This window comes from Bos indicus x Bos taurus, chromosome 13 (assembly GCF_003369695.1).
Source record: "Bos indicus x Bos taurus breed Angus x Brahman F1 hybrid chromosome 13, Bos_hybrid_MaternalHap_v2.0, whole genome shotgun sequence".
NCBI classification, from domain to species: domain Eukaryota; kingdom Metazoa; phylum Chordata; class Mammalia; order Artiodactyla; family Bovidae; genus Bos; species Bos indicus x Bos taurus.
Window position 1 is genome coordinate 58,375,480 of NC_040088.1, and position 19,283 is coordinate 58,394,762.

General features: G+C 40.6%; 1 protein-coding gene across 2 annotated transcripts in view; it reads right to left on the reverse strand.

Moving 5' to 3' along the window:
* The window catches only part of KIAA1217 (KIAA1217 ortholog), an 815,330-nt gene that overhangs the window by 411,467 nt on the left and 384,580 nt on the right, over positions 1-19,283 (reverse strand). The gene's annotated exons all lie outside the window — the stretch shown is intronic.

Sequence of the window (19,283 nt, forward strand, 5' to 3'; positions counted from 1 at the left end):
TGTATGTTTAACCTTACAAGCAACTGCCAAGCTGGTTTCCAGCATTTTGCATTCCCACCAGTAGGATGTGAAGGTCTCATTTGCTCTGCATTCTTACCAACACATGGCATTGTCAATCTTTTAAATTTCATCTACTCCAATAGGTTAATGGTGGTATCTTATCATGGTTTAACTTGCCTGTTCCTAATGACTAACGATGTTGAACACCTTTTCATGTGCTTGTGTGCCAACTATATAAACTTCTTTATGGCTAAGTGTTTGTTCAAGCCATTTCCTGTTTTTTAATTGGGTTGTTTCCTAACTGTTGAGTTTTAAGTGCTCATTATTCTTGGGTACAAGTCTTCTGTCAACTATCTGATTCTTAAATGTTTTCTACCAGCCCATAGAGTCTTTTACAGAGTAAGTTTTATTTTTTGATCAAGTCCAATTTTTAATAGTTGTTATTTATAGCTTTTTAAAATTTCTTTCTCTTTTTCAAATCTACATTAAGAATATATTAGTTTTACATTTTAAGTTACTTTATTTAATACAAAATGAATGCCCTTTGCAATTAAAAAAAGAATCCCAACAGAATTCATTGGTGCATTTGAAAGAATTGCCAAATATGATCTGACATGTCTACTTAAACCCTGGCTTTTTGAGACCATGAATAGAAAAGAAGTGCTTTTAATAAGATGTCATGACATCAGTTTAATCAGAGAATACACAGATAATTATATCTTGATGCTTCATAGTCATTAGTATGAACAGGGTATTTTTGATGCTGAAACCTTCCAAATACAACTTACGTCTTTACAGTTTTCAAGTTCAGGCTTGGCACATCCTAGTAGAGTTATAAATGACTTATGATACTTTATGTAATAATATGATTTTACTCTATGCTTTAAAGCCACATGTTTAAAAAATGAACTCAGTTCATAACAATTTGAAAGAAACTCTGGACAAAAAGTCCTGGTCCTTGGGCCGCCTTCAGGGTGCTAGACATTCCAAGAAAAGCAGGTTTGTTCAAATGTGGTGTGGCCTTTCAAAGGAAGTGGCAGTGGAGGGGAAGATAATAATCCTTCTCTCTCCTGAATCACCGCTGGAAAAGTGCTCTCCTGAGGGCTCAGGGATGCTCTGCTGCAAGTCCAGGCATCTGCAGTCACTGGGTCTTGGCAGGATTCAGTCACTAACCTGCCTGGATGCTGGGGGGCAGACAGAACTCTAATCCCGCCAGCAGAGTGAGGGTGAACTTGAGCCTCTGCAGTCTTCAGACTCCAAGGTAGTATCCAATATACCAACAATCTCTTTACTTCTGTAAAGGGCTTAATAGTGACCAATGCCTTATCCAATGTGATTCCATGGGATTCATTTGTATTTTTTTAATTTTTAAGACTTTTATTTATTTTTTGGCCATGTAGCATGTGGGATCTTAGTTCCCACATGGTGGAAGCATGGAGTCTTAACCACTGAACCACCAGCAAGTTCCTTAAGGTATGTTTTTGAAACAAATATGCTGGAACTTACATACTGAATGAGCACTGTAAACTGCGAAGGAGTTATACCTTATTTTAACAATGCCACCATCATTCAAGCTATCTTTGATACTCTACTTTGAACTCTGACACTAGGGTTTGCAAGATTTGACTTTAGGGTAGGCCTGATATTGTGTAAGTCATTAAAAAATGAGAAATCTGAATAATTCAGTCTCACTCTGAGCTAATTTCAAGGGTCAGCTAGTGTGTCCTTACAGCATAAAGTGCTCAGCCAATGTTTTCTAGAAGAACCAGGCCTAAAATCTGTTGTCAATGGTGGCTTTCTTTGTGAATAGCAATTTAAGATTCTAAAGTAAGAAAGCTGTTGCCTTATATTATTATAAACTTACTAAAAAGGCTACGTTGTTGTTTAGTTGCTAAGTCATGTCCAATTTTTTTGTGACCCTATAGACTGTAGCCCACAAGGCTTCACTGTCTATGGGATTTCCCAGGCAAGAACACTGGAGTGGCTTGCCATTTCCTTCTCCAGTCAATCTTCCTGACCCAAGATCAAACCCACGTCTCCTGCACTGCAGGTGGATTCTTTACCATTGGGCCACCAGGGAAGCCCCCAAAGGCTATAATACTCAATAAAAACAAATCACAGTAATATTTTCAGCAATGGTAGGATTATCAATATAAATTCATACTGACCAATGTGACCATTGGTTTGACTATGTTCTGGTATATCTGTTTCCCCTTTTTCTTTTAATTTTAAGCGGTCTGTACATTTTATAGTCAGTCACAGTGGGTCTATGTAAGAATATTATGACTTCTCAAACACAAGTATTGGATAAACAAATATATTCATATAATGAAAACTTGGGCCTTAAGAGGCCCAGATTTTAAAAGTTCTATAATTTTCAATAGTACTTTTAAAATGTGTTCTAGTTCCATGCTCTGCTTCTTTTCTAATTTATCCATTTTTCAATGACTCAACTATCTTTGCAGCATCGATTAGTCATGATGTTTGCAGATTCCAGAAACTACCACACAAATCTGGAGAGTCCCCAAGGCACATGGCGATACACACATGTGTACCCTAGCCCCCGGGCTGAGGAGATCTGTGCTGCTATTTCTAAAAAAGTTCCCTCATACAGAGTGAAGTAAGTCAGAAAGAGAAGAACAAATACCGTATATTAACGCATATATGTGGAATTTAGATAAATGGTATAGATGATCTTATTTGCAAAACAGAAATAGGCACTGATGGAGAGAACATATGGACACCAGAGAAGGGGGCGGGGGAGGGGGATGAATTGGGAGATTGGGACTGACATACCTACAGTACTGATACTATGTAGAAAATAGATAACTAAGGAGAGCCTGGCTCCCCTGGTAGCTCAGCTGGTAAAGAATCTGCCTGAATGCAGGAGACCCCAGTTTGATTCCTGAGTTGGGAAGATCTCGGGAAGATCCCTGAGAAGGGATAGGCTACCCACTCCAGTATTCTTGGGCTTCCCTGATGGCTCAGCTGATAGAGAATCCACCTGCAATGCAGGAGATCTGGGTTCAACCCTTGGGTTGGGAAGATCCCCCGGAGAAGGGAATGGCTACCCATGCCAGCATTCTGGCCTGGATAATTCCATGGACTGTTTGGTCCATGGGGATGCAAAGAGTCGGACATGACTGAGCGACTTTCACTTTAATGAGAACCTATTGTATAGCACAGGCAACTCAATGCTCTGTGGTAACCTGATTGGCAAGGAAGTCCAAAAGGGAGGAGATACATGTATCACATTTTCATTTTGCTGTACAGCAGAAACTAACACAACATTGTAAAGCAACAGTACTCCAATAAAAATTAATGCAAAAAATAAGCAAAATAAATAAAATAATTCTTTTACTTCCCCTTATCTCTTCTTTGTAGTGAGCTCCCAGACTTGCTTTTAACTATGGTCATCTCCTATTCTAACAGCCTTTTTGTCTGCATCTTTAGTTTCCTGGGGAGAGTAACTAGTATGTCAAAATTTTAAATTGTGTCAAAATTAAGTATATAGTCCTTGATGAATAAACTGGAGAGGAGTACTGTCTCATCTTTTCAGCGTGAAGGTTGTAATCATGTCTACATTTACTGACTAAAGACCATTTAAATCAGGCTTTCTGTTTTGGCTGAATTTTGCATAGATCAGGTTTCAGATCCCAGTCTATGGGTAGGTGAAATGTCAACATAAGCCCCTTTGACATAAGCCTGGAGAACCTGATGCTCAGAAAGCTTAGCAACAGAGCTATGTCTAGACTCTGTCTCTTCACTCTAACATTTTTCTGCCTCCCGGCTGTGATCCATGCTCTTTTTACTCTCTGGGCCTCTCCACAAGCTCACCCTTACAGCTCCCTGGCTGCATGGACAGGTGAAGTCTCACATCTTTCCCTTCTTCCAGCTCTGCCCCCCTTCAAAGTCTGAGATTGCAGTGGAATAATGTTCAAACTCTCTGCCTTGCAAACCTGCTCCCCACTCTCCATTTTTCTCTTGCCTCCCAGACAACCTAAAAAAGCACTGAGGACCTGTGACCTGCAAACTCAGTCCCACCCAACCCCTCAGCCAATCCCACTTAAGGCTAGCAGACTGAGAACTGCCATATGGGGTGGTCTCTTGTCCTTACCTCAGTATGGAGGGAATCTCAAGACCGATAGTCCTAAAGCCTCCCCACCTCAAACCTTCCATCGATGGCTTGGTCCATGAAACAGAGCATCTGCTGTGGCTTATGGATTTTTTTTCTCTAGTTCTTTTGCCAAGATGGGGACCATAACCTGATTTGCAGCCTGCTTCTTAGAAAATATCCATCCTCCTCCTTATCTTAAAGGAACCAAGAAGAGAGTTGGTTTTCCTGGTCACCAAAAATGTGTCAGGCACCATGCTGGGCAATCTGTGTCTGGACTGAGTTATCACGCATTATTATTATTACCACTTCACAAATGAGGAAACTGAGGCCTAGAGGAATGATATTACTTCATCAGAGGTCATAGAAATGGAGTGTTGGAGCCGCCTGTCTGAAAAGAAGCCTTTCTTATCTATTCAGATATAACTCCCAAACCTCCTCCAAGATGAAATTAATACCTTCAGGTATAACTTACTGAATTTATCATCCCCACTGCCTACACTTTCTTGTTTTCACGTCCTGCTTATCACATCAACTCTCCTTGGTTATCACCCTGATCTATCTAGAAACAAACTGATGCCCCACACCTTGCTGGACACTGTCAGGTAGACACTGGGCCACCTAACATGAAGGTCAGCTCAACCACAGGGCTTCTCCTTTTGCCCTGGTCCCCGCCTCACTCTTGATTCTTGCCTTTTCTGAAGACTCCCCGCTGAGGTTTCAAGCACGCCTTAGGCTTTTACCCAAGCTGGAGGTCAATGCTTCCTAGCTTATTTTCCATTACTGCCCCATGCCTGGATTCAGCCAAATGGAACTAATTGCGAGCCTATATGCATCTGCTATGCTGCTCTGTCTCCTTTTTTTTTTTTTTTGGCCATGCTGCGCAGGATGCATCATCTTAGTTCCCCTACCAGGATTCGAACTGCATCCCCTGCAGTGGAAGTGCGGAGTCTTAACCACTGGACCCCCAGGGGAGTCCTATCCTTGCATTTATTTTCTCTAAAGGACAATTACAAGAGCAGTTTAGAGTCAATTAAGGGGAGGCACAGAGATTACCCATATACCCCCTGTCCTCACCCAGGAATAGCCTTCTCTCCGTTATCAATCTTTCTCCTGAGAAAGGTATTTTCTTTTTTTTTTTGGCCAAGGCTGAATGTACATGGACACATCCTTTGCTTTTGTTGTTGTTGTTGTTTGTTTGCTCTGCTAGAAATGTCTTTAAAAAAGCTCCAACAGCCCCCCACCCTCCCTAGCCCATCCTGAATCTCTGCATGTTTAAATCTCTTTATCTTTAAGTAGTCTGCTGCATGCGCCTTCTCCACGTATCCTTTCCTCAGGCACACTTCCACTCCAGCTAGAAGCAAGTGCCTTTTATACATGGCCTCCCAGAGCACTTTCCTTGTATTTCTCCTGGGGCATCTCACCAGAATTCAAACATAAACGGCACACTGAACAAATCACTTATGTCAGCTGTAGTCATAAAAGAGTACTGTTTTTGCCTGTCATTGTCCCTTTAAGCCTGATCAAAGAAATTAGCTCTTCCCTGCTCCTGATGAAAACTCCTACAAATCTTTGACTTTTCTGATCATTCCTAGTTAAGAAAAAGTTCTACGTTTTCTGCCAGTAACAAAACAGAGTCTCAATTCGGATGAGAATGCCCAGCTCAGGATTCATCAGCACTTGAACCATCTGTGCCGTGCTTTGTGGCTCAGTCCTGTCCGACTCTTTGTGACCTCATGGACTGTAGCCTGCCAGGCTTCTCTGTCCATGGGGCTTCTCCAGGTGAGAATACTGAAGTGGGTTGCCATGCCCTCTTCCAGGTGATCTTCCCAACTCTGGGGTCGAACCCAGGTCTCCCACACTGCAGGTGGATTCTTTACCGTGTGAGCCACCGGGGAAGCCAAACCATCATCACTATCACCTTCTATCCAAGGCTGCCTGCAGGCAATGTGGTGTCTTCAAGACAGAGTTTGGCTTCCTGTATCTTTCTCATTCCCATCTTCCTTCACCCACTAATTGCTGTTTCTGACCAACCTCCATCCCCACAGTTAAAGTATGAAAGACAGATCTTTCAAAGGAAAGATCTCTTTGACAGATAGAATCAGAAGAGAGTGTGGCCAACATTGAAAGCTGACTATTTTTCTCTAAGATCACTTTTATAGGTTCTTCAGAGACACTCCTGCTCTGAAGTCTTCTCCTGACCCCCTGATGCAGCTCTATTCCAACCTGCTGCTCCTTTTTAGCCCCTGGGCATCTAACGGTCCACCTCCAGCACTTCTCTGCGGACGCCCCATCACTCTGGGGCCACCATATTGGAACAGAATCTATGACGTCGATATGCAGGTTGATTTCAATACAACAATAACTTCCCTTTGCTCCTACCTTCCGAACAGCTAACCAGTTATGCTGTTCAGTTCAGTTCAGTTCAGTCGCTCAGTCGTGTCTGACTCTTTTCGACCCCATGAATCGCAGCACACCAGGCCTTCCTGTCCATCACCATCTCCCGGACTTCACTCAGACTCACGTCCATCGAGTCAGTGATGCCATCCAACCATCTCATCCTCTGTCATCCCCTTTTCCTCCTGCCCCCAATCCCTCCCAGCATCAGAGTCTTTTCCAGTGAGTCAATTCTTTGCATGAGGTGGCCAAAGTACTGGAGTTTCAGCTTTAGCATCATTCCTTCCAAAGAACACCCAGGGCTGATCTCTTTTAGAATGGGCTGGTTGGATCTCCTTGCAGTCCAAGGGACTCTCAAGAGTCTTCTCCAACACCACAGTTCAAAAGCATCAATTCTTGGGCGCTCAGCTTTCTTCATAGTCCAACTCTCACATCCATACATGACCACTGGAAAAATCATAGCCTTGACTAGATGAACCTTTGTTGGCAAAGTAATATCTCTGCTTTTGAATATGCTATCTAGGTTGGTCATAACTTTTCTTCCAAGGAGTTATGCTGTATCCCCTCCAAATTTATCAGAATTGAGGGAGACTTCAGTCTACTGTGTCCCCCTCCCAAACTCAGAAGGTAGAGGTCAAGTTCTCCAGGTTGTCCTGTACAGTCAGTCTTATTAGAATTTAGGTGAAGTGGCAGACAGCCTGTAGCCTTTATCCTTAGGGATACTGGTGAAAACAAAGCATGGTTTAAAAACATTTCAATTAACTTTTAAAGAAGAAATCCTCCTAAGGTAATTCTCTCTCAATTTTCACTTTGAGACCTTTTATATCCTCTTTGTAGCTAAGAAGATTTTAGGTTATAGAACATATTTTTGAAGCTCTATACAGTCAGCAAAAACAAGACCGGGAGCTGACTGTGGCTCAGATCATGAACTCCTTATTGCCAAATTCAGACTTAAATTGAAGAAAGTAGGGAAAACCACTAGACCATTCAGGTATGACCTAAATAAAATCCCTTACAATTATACAGTGGAAGTGACAAATAGATTCAAGAGATTAGATCTGATACAGTGCCTGAAGAAATATGGACGGAGATTCGTAAAATTGTACAGGAGGCAGTGATCAAGAGCATCCCCCCAAAAAAGAAATGCAAAAAGGCAAAATGGTTATCTGATGAGGCCTTACAAATAGCTGAGAAAAGAAGAGAAGCAAAACACAAAGGAGAAAAGGAAAGATATACCCATATGAATGCACAGTTCCAAAGAATAGCAAGGAGAGATAAGAAAGCCTTCCTCAGTGATCAATGCAAAGAAATAGAGGAAGACAATAGTACAGAAAAGACTAGAGATCTCGTCAAGAAAATTAGAGATATTAAGGGAATATTTCATGCCAAGATGGGCACAATAAAGAACAGAAGTGGTATGGGCCTAACAAAGCAGAAGATATTAAGAAGAGGTGGCAAGAATACACAGAAGAACTATACAAAAAAGAGCTTCTTGACCAGATAACCACGATGGTGTGATCACTCACCTAGAGCCAGACATTCTGGAATGAGAAGTCAAGGGGGCCTTAAGAAGCCTCATTGTGAACAAAGCTAGGGGAGGTGATGGAATTCCAGTTGAGCTATTTCAAATCCTAAAAGATGATGCTGTTAAAGTGCGGCCCTCAATATGCCAGCAAATTTGGAAAACTCAGTAGTGGCCACAGGACTGGAAAAGGTCAGTTTTCATGCCAATTCCAAAGAAAGGCAATGCCAAAGAATGTTCAAACTACTGCACAATTGCACTCATCTCACACTCTAGCAAAATAATGCTCAAAATTCTCCAAGTCAGGCTTCAACAGTATGTGAATCATGAACTTCCAGATGTTCAAGCTGGATTTAGAAAAGGCAGAGGAACCAGAGATCAAATTGGCAACATCTGTTGGATCATCGAAAAAGCAAGAGAGTTCCAGAAAATCATCTACTACACCAAAGCCTTTGATTGTGTGGATCACAACGAACTGGAAAATTCTTAAAGAGATGGGAATACCAGACCACCTGACCTGACTCCTGAGAAATCTGTATGCAAGTCAAGTAGCAATAGTTAGAACCAGATATGGAACAATAGAGTGGTTCCAAATTGGGAAAGGTGTATGTCAAGGCTGTATATTTTCACTCTGCTTAATTCACTTATATGCAGAGTTCATCATGCGAAATGCCAGGATGAAGCACAAGCCGGAATCAAGATTGCCAGGAGAAATATAAATAACCTCAGATATGCAGATGACATCACCCTTATGGCAGAAAATGAAGAAGAACTAAAGAGCCTCTTGATGAAAGTGAAAGAGGAGAGTGAAAATGTTGGCTTAAAACTCAACATTCAGAAAACTAAGATCATGGCATCTGGTCCCATCACTTCATGGCAAATAGATGGGGAGACAATGGAAACAGTAACAGACTATTTTTTAGGGCTCCAAAATCACTGCAGATGGTGATTGCAGCCATGAAATTAAAAGACACTTGCTCCTTGGAAGAAAAGCTATGACCAATCTAGACAGCATATTAAACAGCAGAGACATTACTTTGCCCACAAAGGTCTGTCTAGTCAAAGCTATGGTTTTTCCAGTAGTCATGTATGGATGTGAGAGTTGGACTATAAAGAAAGCCGAGTGCTGAAGAATTGATGCTTTTGAACTATGGTGTCAGAGAAGACTCTTGAGAGTCCCTTGGACTGCAAGGAAATCCAACCAGTCAATCTTAAAGGCAATCAGTCCTGAATATTCCTTGGAAGGACTGATGCTGAAACTGAAACTCCAATACTTTGGCCATCTGATGCAAAGAACTAACTTATTAGAAAAGACTCTGATGCTGGGAAAGATTGAAGGCAGGAGGAGGGGACGACAGAGGATGAGATCGTTGGATGGCATCACCAATTCAATGGACATGAATTTGAGTAGGCCCTGGGAGTTGGTGATGAACAGGGAAGCCTGGTCCATAGCTGCAGTCCATAGGGTTGCAAAGAGTCGGACACGAGTGAGTGACTGAACTGAACTAAACATATTTTAAATCCTTTGTAAACATCCACCTTGATTTAACTTTGAAATTTCACCTCTATTAGATGTAAGAGTCTCAGTTTAGTTCAGTTCAGTTGCTCAGTCGTGTCCGACTCTTTTCGATCCCATGAACTGACTCCTGGAGTTCACCCAAATTCATGTGCATCGAATTGGTGATGCTATCCAGCCATCTCATCCTCTGTCGTCTCCTTCTCCTCCTGCCCCCAATCCCTCCCAGCATCAGGGTCTTTTCCAATGAGTTAACTCTTCGCATGAGGTGGCCAGAGTATTGGAGTTTCAGCCTCAGCATCAGTCCTTCCTATGAACACCCAGTACTGATCTCCTAGACACTTCCAATTTAACATCCTGTGATACCAGCTAGAATGCAGCTAGTTATACAGATAGCCTACTCCTATAGCAGACTATACACTGCCTGAGGATACAGACAATATCTGAATCATCTTACATTTCTCACAACATCTAAAATTGAACATCCTCCCTAGTAGGGAATATATAGCTATTGCTTCCTGGGATGGGCATCCTTGGTCCAATGTTTTCTTATAGCTACTAGCATTAAAGATCAACCATGGGGCTATTTTTGCATACCCTGTTAATGATCCCCAATTCAAAACTATTATATATGTGAGAGAGACTACTTGGTGTTCATCTGATCCTATTTCTTTTTTCTCTTGGCAGCCATTTAAGGCTTCATTTTTCAGTGTCCTTTGCAGTTAAATGAGGTATTATGATGGGGTTCCAGCCAATGGAATGAAGGCAGAAGGGCCATACAACCACTTGCAGGTGTAGCCCGAGGTAACCTCCCAGGAAGTCCTCTGTGACTGGCTCCCTTTGGTGGGCTAAATGCAGAGAAGGTAGGGGCCCTGGAAATAGCAAAGCCACATGTTGTAAGTAGCTTGGGTCCTTGAGTGACTTCTTAGAGCAGAACCCTCCCACCTTCCTCATCCTCACTCTTCTAGACAATGTGAATAATAGACACACCTTTTAGTGATAAGCCACTGAAATGTGGATAGTGTTTATTACAGAACTATGCCCATTAACTGGGGCTTCCCAGGTGGCACTAGTGGTAAAGAACCCGTATGCCAATGCAGGAGATGTAAGAGATAAGAGTTCAATCCCTGGGTTGGGAAGATCCCCTGGAGAAGGGAATGGCAATCCACTCCAGTATTCTTGTGTGGAGAATCCCATGGACAGAGGAGCCTGGAGGGCTACAGTCCACAGGGTCAGACAGAGTTGGGCACGACTGAAGTGACTTAGTTAGCACACATGCCCATTAACTAACAAAGACGTCTAGATTCTCATAATATACTCATAAAAGCAACTTAGGGAAATTCTCCCGCTGCTGCTGCTGCTGCTGCTCCTGCTGCTGCTGCTAAGTCACTTTAGTCGTGTCTGACTCTGTGCAACCCCATAGCTGGCAGCCCACCAGGCTCCCCCTTCCCTGGAATTCTCCAGGCAAGAATACTGGAGTGGGTTGCCATTTCCTTCTCCAATGCATGAAAGTGAAAAGTGAAAGTGAAGTCACTCAGTCATGTCCGACTCCTAGAGACCCCATGGACTGCAGCCTACCAGGTTCCTCTGTCCATGGGACTTGCCAGCCAAGAGTACTGGAGTGGGGTGCCATTGTCTTCTCCTTTGTCAGCTCTCCAGAGAAAGTATCAACAGTGTATTTGCTTGGGTTCCAGGTAACATGATCTATTTCTTTATGTGACAGTTTACAAGCTCCCACCTGATATATAAATTTTGTAACTCTTTTTAGGTTAAGTGACTTCCTTTTTAGTTAAATATAGACTAAGTCTTTTCTTCTCCCATCATTTCCTCAGAAACAACAGGCTTGTAGGTTTAGAATTCATTTTTAAGAAAAAATATTTACTGGGTATGAAGTTGTAGAATGGGCGAGATTGTGGAATACTAACTTTGGGACTTGGCCTCTTTTTTTGAAGGACTGCAGTTCGGGATGTAGTAGGCTGTATTTTTGGAGGAGGAGAGAAACAAGTTCATTCAACCATGCAAATTAAATTACAAGACTTGGAATCATTATTTCTGTGAAAATGTGATCTCCATACTGTGTTAGTTCTGACATTCTTTTCAGATTTTCACCATAACAGTTCCATTTGGCCTTTAAATAACACAGGATCAGTGAAATGTCTCTGGTGAAAGAGATGATGTATTAAATTCCAAGGCTGATTTTGAATATCTTTGCTTCAGTGTTCTAAAGTTAAAAGTACCTTGGATGAAACACCATGTAATCAAAGAACAGGGGAACTACTAGTGATGAGTATAAAATCCTACATTTGTAGAGCTTAAATTAGTCTCAAAATCCATCTTGGTCAGCATGTGTTATCCTATTTTTAATAAAATATAAGAAAAGCAATTGCAGCGATTGCGTATTTTCTATTACTGTTTCAATATTTCATAACACTGAACTGTAATCATTCTTTATGTTTGAATTAAATCATTCATGTAGCAATCTAAAGATGTATATTTTCATTCTTTCACGAGGAAGAACTGTTATCACTGTTTCATCAATCTTGAAAAATGTTAGCTTTTTATCTTTTAAGCATACCAAAGGAAGATGGAAGCTTGCACTCTTAGGTTAAAGATCTTCAGTTTAAGGAGTTGTTACCACCAATTGCTGCATTGATTTCACAATGGCTTTGGGATTCTTGACATACCTATAAACTAGCTACAGATTTCATAGAAAAATTGCTGGAAAAGTTGGTGATGGTGATCAACCACACAGTATTGAAAACATATTCCAATGATGATAGATTTAATATTTATTGAAAACTTTAATATGCCAATCACTAGGTGCATGAAAAGGATATTATTTTGATTTTTTTTAGGAGCATCTGGATGATTTATCAGTTTGGGGGTGGTTCCTGAATACTTATTTCTTTATAATTTTTAGTTCTTAAAGTATAACACTGGAACCCCATGGGTATTCTTCCAACTGTATTTGCTAGAAGTTCATTTAGGGAGTCAGTACCACCATCAGCTGTTGTGATACTGATTATGCAAATTAAAAGTTAATGGATTCACAGGAAATGCTACAGAACATAAAACCTGGTAACTGCCTTACAACAGCCTATAATCCGGTATCTAGCAAAATCCAGCCTTCTCAATTCATGTCAATCACACATATTTTAACATAGGAAAGGAGTGTTGCTCAAGTCACACTTCAAATACTCAATAGTTCCAAATCAAGTAAGTTTGTGTGGACAGGTTGAGATATAATTTATATACTGAGGGCCAAGGGGGTGTCCAAAGAAATATTTTGTGTGAAAGATGGCAGGAGGGAACGATCAACAAGTTTCTCAACTAGCAGGGAGATGCAAGTCCTATTAGAAAGAAAGAAGGAGGCAGCAGGTGTCAGAGGTAATGTGGGACAGGGTATATGGGCAGAGACCCATGAGACCCATGAATCTGGACCAGATGAAGAGCAACAATGGGTCAGTGGAATGCCACAAAAGAGGAAAGAAAGAACAACTCAGGGGCTTCCCTGTGGCTTGGTGGTAAAGAATCTGCCTGCCAATGCAGGAGACTCTGGTTCAATCCCTACTCTGGGAAGATCCCACTTGCTGAGGAGGAACAAAGCCTGTGCACCACGACTACTGAGCCTGTGCTCTAGAGCCTGTGAGCCAGAGCGACTGAGCCCACAAGCCACAACTACTGAAGCCCACGTGCCTAGAGCCCGTGCTCCATGACAAATGAAGCCACCACAGTGAGAAGCCCGTGCACCGCAACTAGAGCGTAGCCCCCACTGCCCTCAACTAGAGACAGCTTACGCACAGCAACAAGACCCAGCACCACCATAAGTAAATGAATACATAAAAATTTTTAAAAGCAGCTCAATGAACAACTGGAATGAAGTGGCCAATCTACACAGGATGAAAGGAAGTTTAACCCAGGCCTCCAGGGATGGGCAAAAAGGATTAAGACAGAAGTAGAAATGGCAGGACACAAGTATCGAACACAAGAAATAGTAGAGTCATATAGCAGAGGGATGGCTGTGTAAAATCCAGATCATCAACGAGGAAGAACAGCCTTAGAATTAAAAATGAATGGCTATATACCTTAAGGACATTTAACATATCTTTATTGTTTATCTCTATATTCACTTACGAAATTTAGAAGTATGAAGTCTACAACATAACAATGGTCAAATGGGAACTTCAAGTGTCCTTTCAAACAACCCTGCTAAAGTCTTAGGCAAGGGGTATGACTCTGCCTCCCCATACACCTCCCCATACATCCGGCAACTTACTGATTTCTAATGACCTTATATTTCTGACATCCTTAACCAAATATAATAAATAATGGGTGAAATCGATAACTAATGAGAACACAGTGTATAGCACAGAGAACTCTACTTAATGCACTGTGGTGACCTGAATAAGAAGGAAGTCCAAAGGGGAAGGGATAAAAAAAAAAAATATATATATATATATATATATATATAGCTGATTCACTTTGTTGTACAGTAGAAACTAATACAACATTGTAAAGCAACTATACTCTAATAAAAATTAATTTTAAAAACTAAATAATAAGTAATGAATATGAGGTCTTCGTCCTGCTTCTCCTCTAATCTAGTTATTCCCTAGTTACATTGCAGCAAGGCACATAATTGAAAACTTAAATTGAAAAACAAAAATAACCAAAATCCTAAGGCAGAACCATCTGCCCTGGGATTTTCTGTACATTTCTCACCAGCTCAGGACGACCCTCCTCTAGTGTTCATCCCACGTGACCCAGGCGGAATGACATGGCTTCCCTACACAGAGGGGAAGATTACTTGGAGAAGTGTCTTTGGACGAAATTTTAGGTAAAGCAGGTTTAATTCAGATTCTGCTTAAAAGAGCTCCGTTGCTTTTAACGACCAGGCCCAGTGAGGGTCTTGGCTATGAGAGCTTAGGTAACAACACTAAACATGCAGTTATTTATTGTTAACGCAGAATTATTAACGTGGTTTATGAAACTACTAGTGACTCTTTTATCTGCAGCCTTTGGCCCTAGCTACTCCTGGTTCAGGCTTGATAAGCTTGGGGCTTAGAGCTTGTCTTAATTGGTGATGGAAAACTGTGTTCCGTTCCTCCTGGGACTGTATGCTCCTTAGTCACAGATGCCAATTAAAAGCTTTGGTGGAGAACTAGAGGAATGCACAGCACAGGGAGAGGCCCGGAAGCCCCTTTCACATCCCGCATGGGTGAATAAGCCTCTATGGCCTGCCAAGCCTCACATCAGTAGGTCATGTGCATCCGCATACTGGATTGACACAAGCTGCAGAAAAATTCTGAGGTCAGCATTTTCTGGAGCCAGCCCTTTACATTCCAGCTGATAAGGATTTAAACATGTTCATTAGCCTTGCTGATCCCAGTCCTTCTAAACGACACACATATTATAATTATTTTTAAAGGCAAGTAACATTATCTAGTGTACAGTCCATATTTGATAATTTTTCTATAAATGATTATCATTGACCCTTGTATATCCCTCCTGTGACCATCCGGGGTCAAGTAGAGGTTAATGTTCTGGCAAACCACTTACAATCCAGAGGAGCAACTGTTTTGGTAGGGATTACAGCCATTGTAAACCGCTGATGAGGGTTTGAAACGGTAATTCATAACTAAGAAAATAAAAAGACTCAGCGTCTGTGCTCTGATCATGCAGCTAACAACAGACTCCACCTCAGCCTAAACACAGAATGAAACCCAGTGAAGGGATGGGTTTATTTTTGTAATAATTTGTTTTAGATATTTAATCTAAAATAACATGGTGAGGCCTCAGAAATAACTTTGGGTATCGAGTGTTGAAAGAATATTCGTTCTTTTTTAAAAATGAATCCTTTGTTTTTATTTCAACTGTGTCTTATTACTAAGTTGTTGCTTCCAAAGAGAGTTTTGGAGTAAAATATCAAAAACTTATTTCATGTTAAACAGAAACTATAAAAACTTCCAACAGTGTATATTTTGAAATACGTCATATCTAGATAGGATTCAACAGTTAAGATTCTCTTTAGTCCACTAATTATTTTGTTTGGCAATGTGTTCTTTGGCATGTCATAGAAATCACGTGTGGACAAAGCAGACTGAGGAATAGTTACAGCAATAAAAGTTGAATACAGTTCCTTTCATGTCTGTGGACTTGCTTAGATGCTACGGTGAAGGAAGGAGAACAGGCAAGCATCCTGAGAATTAAGCAACTTTGATTTTTATGATTTGTTACAAAGCTGCTCAGAGGCTATGAGATTTGTTGGGAAAATTTCTCAAGGTAGTAGAAAAATCACAGAATTCTATGGTCAGAAAGAGCTTTGGGATTTTCATTATAACCTTTAAAGACTTCTCACTATTTCAGAAAATATTATTTGTTCCTCTGCAGCACACTCCCCACAAATTTTTCAAACTAGGATATAGCCCCTCCCCATCCCATTATCCTCCACACACCGAGCAGTGGTTGAGTTTATTGTGTTAGTTCAAAAGAATGCAACTCCTCAGCAGTTATACAGCAGAACATTCAAGGGCACATTAATGATTTCCAAGTTGATTTTTGGATAGACTACACTTCTACAAAAGCTGGCAAGAAAATTTTGCATGGAGCATATGATTTGTGAAATTCTTAGGCTTTTTTTTTTAATGTCAAAAAGGTCAAAGTAGGACTCCTTGTTCTGAAATTTTTTTCTCAATAAAATTTGAAAACTTTCCCACTACAAATACTCAGAAATAACAGATAAACAGACATCATTCTTTTCCTAATAAATGCACTACTGAGCTTTCAAAAAAAAAAAAAAGAGAGAGAGAGAGAGAGCAAGAGTGAGAGAAAAAGCAAGCAAAAAGAAAGAGAATGCCGGGTGTAAGATCTGTGGATCTAAAAAGCAGTGTGGTAAGGGCACAGATAGTAGTCTGCATCAGTGAAATTTACAGGGCCCAGTAACCCAGTCAATCCTAAAAGAAATCAACCCTGACTATTCACTGGAAGGACTGATGCTGAAGCTGAAGCTCCAATACTTTGGCCACCTGATGCAAAGAGCTGACTCATTGGAAAAGACCCTGCTTCTGGGAAAGATGGAAAGCAGGAGAAGGAGGCAACAGAGGATGAGATGGTTGGATGGCATCATCGACTCAGTGGACATGAGTTTGAGCAACTCCCTAAGATAGTGAAGGAAAGGAAGACTGGCATGCTGCAGTCCATGGGGTCATAAAGAGTCAGACATGACTGAGAGACTGAACAGTAGTAACCCAGAAGGTTGGGTTTAAATTCCTATATAAGGGTACGGACAGGTGATACAGTCCCAGCAACTGGACACAATAATGCCTGTCTGATCTTTACCAAGCAATGGGAAAAGATAGTGTCAGAATTTATAATCAGGGCTGTATGTGTGGTCCAGGAATATCTGAGTCAAAAAATTAGCCTAAGGATTAATCCTAGGACACCAAATACAAAATGTCCCTGAAAGAGACACTCTGGTTGCACATTTTTATACAGGATTCCCTACTAACAATGAATTCATTGTCCTAAATCACACATCACATGAAGAGACAATCCATCAGAAGATCAAACCACCAGGCACAACAAATAGAAGACTCTGAATTCTAAAACTTTTGGATAAATGAACAAAATAACAGATTATTTCATATAAATTTTAAACAACTAACACTAAATAAAATACAAACCATATGGAAAGAAAGACATAGTATTAAAATAACGGTAGGCAGACTATCTACCGGAGAAGGCGATGGCAACCCACTCCAGTACTCTCGCCTAGAAAATCCCATGGACGGAGGAGTCTGGTAGGCTGCAGTCCATGGGCTCGCAAAGAGTCAGACACGACTGAGCGACTTCACTTTCACTTTTCACTTTCATGCATTGGAGAAGGAAATGGCAACCCACTCCAGTGTTCTTGCCTGGAGAATCCCAGGGACAGGGGAGCCTGGTGGGCTGCGGTCTATGGGGTCGCACAGAGTCGGACACGACTGAAGTGACTTAGCAGCAGCAGCAGCAGCAGACTATCTAGAAATGAAAACTACAGCAATGGAATGAGAAATTCAATGGAGAGGTAAAATAGCTCTTTAGACACAAGTGAAGGAATTCCTGATGGGCCAGTGGTTAGGAGCTGGCGCTTTCACTGCTGAGGGCCCAGGTTCAATCCCTGGGTATGAAAGATAGGTTTAAGGAAGCAACTCAGAATGTAGCAAAGTGAGATAAAGGGATAAATATAAAGTTGAGACAGCATAAATTGAACAAAAAAATTCAACATGTCTAATATGAATTTCAGACAGTGAACAGAATTACTGAAGCATCAAGATTCCAAGATATATGCCTGTATATGTCCCAGAATTGACAAAATGTATGATTCCTATGAGTTAGGAAGAAATCAAGACAAAGAAAAGATAAATTTATGAGATGTATTGTAGTGAAACAAAAAAACTACAAGGTCAATAGAGATCTTAAGAGCAACCAGTGAGGAAAGATAAGTTATACCAAGGAAAACCAAAAATAAAGGTAAAATTTGACCACACATCACATCACACAGAAATATAAATTCTAGACAGATTCAAGACCTCATTGGGAAAAAATAGAACCATAAAACTTTTTGAAGATAGAAAAGTAGCTTTACAAAATCATGTAGGAAAATATTTAAGATTTCTCATCATACAACCCATAAAGGAAAATATTGACAGATTTAACCATACTTAAATTTTTAAACTACTGTATATGATAATAACACAAATAAGTGAAAAGACAAGTTATTGACCAGGGCAGCTATTTGCCAGTTATATATCCCCTCTCACAATTACTGTCCAGAAAGTAAAGAAAGTGCCTACAAATCAATAATAAAAGATAATTGAAGAGAAAAAATAGGTAAAATATACCACACATAGTTCTCAATGGTAGGCACTAGAATGCTCAGTAACATTATAGAAACATACTCAGCTTCACCAGTAATTACAAAGTCCATGCACTCAAGAGATTAACAAAACAAAATGTCTGATAATACCCAGTGTTGGAAAAGACACGGGGAAACAGAAATGCTAAGTCAGTGGTTCTTAATCCCAGTTATACATTAGAATCACTCAGAGAACTTGGAAAAAAATATCAGTCTTGTCTCTCATCCCCAGAGATTCTGATTTAATGGGTCTGAAGTGGAACTTAGGCATCGGTGATTTTAAAATACTGCTTAGGTGATTCTTTCTGTGGCCAGAGTTCAGAACTACTGCTCAACACTGTTGGTGGTCAAATAAACCAGCAGAGTTTGGAGAAGAGTTTCACAATCTCTAGGGAAGATGTGTCTCCCTATGACCTGACAATTCAACTTCTAGGTTGAACTCTGATTTGAGAAATTCTAGCTGAAGTGTAAGAAGATATGCATAAAGACCATAGTTGTACTGTTAGGATATCAAAACTTCCGAGAGAGTGCAAATATGCCTCGGTAAGAAAACAGATAAATCAACTTTGGATTATTTATGTAATGTGATAGTATCCTGCAGCTGTAACAAAATCAACTAGATACCTATCTATCAACATGGATATATCTCCAAAACAACTTTGAATAAATATAAAGAATATATAAGTATAAAAGACAATGCTTTATATATTTTAAAATTTGAACACAAAATAACAGTATAACCACAAATAGATATTAGATATGACCTCATATATATATGAGAAGAAGAAGAAGAAGAAGAATCAGAGAAGGCAATGGCACCCCACTCCAGTACCTTGCC